Raw genomic sequence first — 4,457 nt, forward strand, 5'->3', positions numbered from 1 at the left:
CCACTTAGTTCAGCCAAACCATTGAGTCTCAGGAGGCAGCAATGCAGACAGGATTAAGTAAGGCCTATATGTATAGACAATCACTCAGGTAATGAGATCATAGGCTTATGCCCTTTGAAAACAGAAAACACATGTTAATTTATGTAACATAACCTACACACAAGTCTCTAAATCTGTAGGACTGTCTTATCGGAAAGACATCCAGTTGCAAGTCATTTGACATTCTTCTTGCCTGTAAATTAAACATCTTTGATAATGCCACAGACATAGTTTAACTTTCAAATGAAAACAAATTTTAAATGAAAAGAAACTTTAAAGACGGTTAGCTGCACTACTTTATAGTCTACCACTAAGCATTGTGATTTTGCAATTTATTTTTCAAAAGCAGCATTATGCTTACAAAATGCATTTAATATAAAAAACATGTAGCTATAGTTTATTAACTTTCACTGCTGTGTTGTACTCCTTTATAAGAACTTACCACTTTGGGTTATTTTCAATGTTTGCTATTACAAATAAGGCTACCATGAAAATACTTACATGTCTCCTCGGATATGCAAGTGTTATTCTAGGACAAATGTCAAGGAGTGAATTTTTTTAATTATAGAGTATGCATATCTTCAGCTTTTTAAATATAATTTCAAATTGTTCTCCAAAATAGTTGTAATTCCCACCAACAATATAAAGATTTCTTGATGCTCTTATTCAGCACTTGAGGTCATCAAACTTATTTCCACATGATAAGGGTAAAATCATAAAATCATTTGGTTGTCTCCATTCTACTTTGTGTATGATACAGATATTAGTGCTTTTTCTGTGGATAATGAAACTGGTTATGATGTGGTGATACAGTTAAGACTAAATCTGCCAAACTAGAACATACCAAAGTGCAGCCATTTTAATAATTGAATCATAGGGGGTCATTTCTGTTCCAGTACACATTAAGGCTAAACAATTCCAAGCCATGTAAGTCTATTCTACTATGGAACAAACTATTCTAGTGTGGGACAACAATTCCACAACCAAACAATTAACAACCTCTTTTAACTAGAGTCCAAGATGTTTTCATATCTAAACTACCTCACATAGTACTTTAACTCCCTTTTCTATTAATGCCCATTATAAACAATGGAAGATAGCTGTGTTCAGGTTATCAAAAGAGCTCAACTAGCAGGAAAGGTTTTTTTAGTTTCAGTTGCCAACCCAGTGATGACAATGACTATAATTACAATGAGGAATGTTTACTCAGGAACCAAAGAATACAAGACATAATCCAGAATGCATGTGTGTGTGCATGTGTATACACATGTGTGCATATGCATGTGCTTGTGCACATGGACACACACAGAATGGCACTGCCCTTTGTATTTGGAAATCACAATAAGCCTTCTTCTACAGTTGTCTTTTTGGATAAAGCTAAAATTCATATATAAGCTGATCATCCTTCCTGAAGTGTATTTATAAAATGATAACTGAGCTGGATGGCTATAAATTGAACAACAGTTTCATTCAATAAATAGTCTTAGCTATTGGACAATGTTGGAGCAAAGTTACTGGAGATGTGACTCATCAAATCTTGCTTGCAGCCTTCTACTCCTCCAAAACTCATCTCCTTTAGCTTTGAAGTTAGGTAATCCAAGATCTAGGAAAAGAATAACGAGATTTTGAAGAACGTTAAATGCCAATGATGTCAGTAAGCACAGCATAATTCCAAATGGTATCATAAAAACAGAAACCCACTACACATCCATTAGACTCTAAACTCCTGGAAATTAATAAGCCTGTCTTCATCTCAGGTTCACAGAGCGCCTGGCCAAGTGTGGTATGCATAGGAAGCAGTCAATAAACATTTGAGAAGAATGAATGCTGTTTACTGGGCCTGTTGCTGTTTACAGGTTTGGCACGGGTCTGGATTCCTGACCCTCCCTGAGTTATGCAGGGCTTTTTGCTATAAATGATCTGCCTCTCCCTGCTTGCTGTGAGCCAGGTTTTTGTCCATCTGCTGCCATTGTTTCCCCACGTTTCCCAGCTATGTTGTATTGCAGGGGGCTATTCTTTAGTGGGTCATTACGGCATCTGTCTGCCCACCTTGTGAATGCACCGTTACAGTTCACTAGACAGCAGCTGCTGGAACATCTTGCTCCCCTCCATCATCTGCACAGGTCCAGCCCAGTCAAGCCTGCTTGCAGAAATCATCATTTCATTGCTTGAGGGTTGGCTGCACTCCAGGACCTGGTTACTGGGATTCCTGCTTCCAATTTAATATTCCTATAGGTAATTTTTTTAAACCAGATGTGTTACCCACAAGAAATTTCAGTTGTATGGGTGTGTACAAGGGTACATACAATCATTACTACATAGATATTTATTAGGAATAATTTTTTTGAGTCAGAAACAACCCTGGAAGCCACATTAATAAGGGAGGAAAGCTCTCATTATATAAAGACTAGATTTCCAGAAAACCCAGTCCACATCCAGAATTAATTTTAAAAGAGAAGAGATAACACTATCACAAAGCCCATGCACCTAATTTAACTTCCTTAAATATAAGCTTCCTAATGAGTTCAGAGCCATTAATATGAAGCTCAGTTGCATGAAATATATAATTTAAATACTATAAGAATATTAATCATATTTATATGATTGTTTGGAACTCAGTCTTCTGCTCCCTTTGGCAAGTTCACTTGTCATAAAATTGAAGGCAATAAAACTCAGGTGTATCCAAACTGATATAATGCATCCAAAAACTGAAAGTATTCATATCTTTTGCTATGACAAAAAGGTGATGGCCTTCCTTATAGCTCTTTTCCTAACCTTCTCACTTACTTTTATATAAACTATATGATAAAACAGATTAGCTTCTTTTTTCTCAGGAAACAACAAATGGCTGATGACGTCAGTACTACTGCAGGTCCTGCAGACCCCAGGGCCCTGGAATGGGAGGCCACAGAGGCTTCTGTGGAGGATTTGGCAGTGGCATCTGGGTCTAAGGTCACGGCCAGGGTGTAGGTTGAGGCTGCAGAGCTTGTGGAGGGAGGCAAGGCCAAGACAAGCAGTGGATCCCCGTCACCTAACTGGTCCGTCTGGTCAAGGATGTGAAGATCAAGTCCCTGGAGAGATCTATCTCTTCTCCCTGCCCATCAAGGAATCTGAGATCATTGACTTTTTTTCGGGAGTATCGCTCAAGGAAGAGGTTTTGAAGGCTATGCCTGTGCAAAAGCAGACAGGCACTGGCCAGAGGACCCAGTCCAGGGCATCTGTTGCCACTGGGCACTACAATGGACATGTTGGCTGGGTGTTAAGTGCTCAAAGGAAGCAGTCTCTGCCATCTGGGGGCCATTATCCTGGCCATGTTATCTATTGTCCCCTGCAGCGAGGCTACTGGGGGAACAAGATCAGCAGGTCACACACCATCACAGCTCTGCGTTGGTGTGCCTCATCCCTGCCCCCAGGTGCACTGACATCATCTCAGCCCCTGTGCCCAAGAAGCTGCTGCTGATGGCCAGTATCAATGATTGCTACACCTCAGCCAGGGGCTGCACTGCCACTCTGGACAACTTCACCAAGGCCATATTTGATGCCTACAGCTATCTCACCCCTAACCTCTGCAAAGAGACTGTGCTCACCAAACTCCCTATCAGGAATTCACTGACAATCTTGTAAAGACCCATCTCAGGGTGCCTGTGCAGGGGACCCAGGCTCCAGGAGCCACCAGGTAATTTTATACAATAAAGTGAATTAAGCCTGTTAATAATAAAATTAAAAGACTAAATTTCTAAGCCTTATAAATGCACATTTAATATACAACAAATCTAAATTATATTAGTATTATAGAGCCTCATCAACAGGAAGAACACTGTTACTTAGTGAAATTCATTCCACATATGATATCAAGAAGGCAAGAAAAGCACTCCTCATCCCCACTCATTGCAAAAGTTCAATGCGAGCAAGAAATGAGAAACAAGTAAGGAGGCTGCGCAGCCTCAGTGATGGAGGAAAGGTCCAGACAGAGGTAGAAAGAATATTTTACCATTTCCTGAGAGCCACTTGGGCCAGACATTATGCAAAGCCATTTGTATATGGTATCTGTCAAAAATAAACAAAGCCAGATCCTGCTACAGTTAACATGGAAAGGACATATTTTAATCAGCAGTATACTATTCATAAAGGGAAGAGAGTCCAGTGTGAACTAAATTCAGAGAATGGTAAAATAGGGATAGGGGTGAGCAGGAACTACTCAGTAGAGTCAAGAACAGAAAAATTACAAAAAGCAGGAAGACAGGCTGATACACACCCATTTGGGCTTGTTAATGGATGCTTCGCAAAGTTGGGCTCCTTCCCTCCCACAGATGCTGTGAGACAGGGGCTGCTGTCTTCAGGTATTGGCTGGAACAAGCAGTAAATTCCTTGGGCAGCCCTGAGTTTTATCAGGCAGATACTTTATAGAGGCTAGTGTC

General features: G+C 40.1%; 1 pseudogene; it reads left to right on the top strand.

The window, feature by feature from the left end:
- Nucleotides 1-2,890: 2,890 nt before the first annotated feature.
- Nucleotides 2,891-3,719, top strand: LOC150002739 (small ribosomal subunit protein uS5 pseudogene; annotated as a pseudogene).
- Nucleotides 3,720-4,457: the final 738 nt, after the last annotated feature.

This window comes from Furipterus horrens, unplaced genomic scaffold (assembly GCF_987537825.1).
Source record: "Furipterus horrens unplaced genomic scaffold, mFurHor1.1.pri manual_scaffold_8, whole genome shotgun sequence".
Taxonomy (NCBI): domain Eukaryota; kingdom Metazoa; phylum Chordata; class Mammalia; order Chiroptera; family Furipteridae; genus Furipterus; species Furipterus horrens.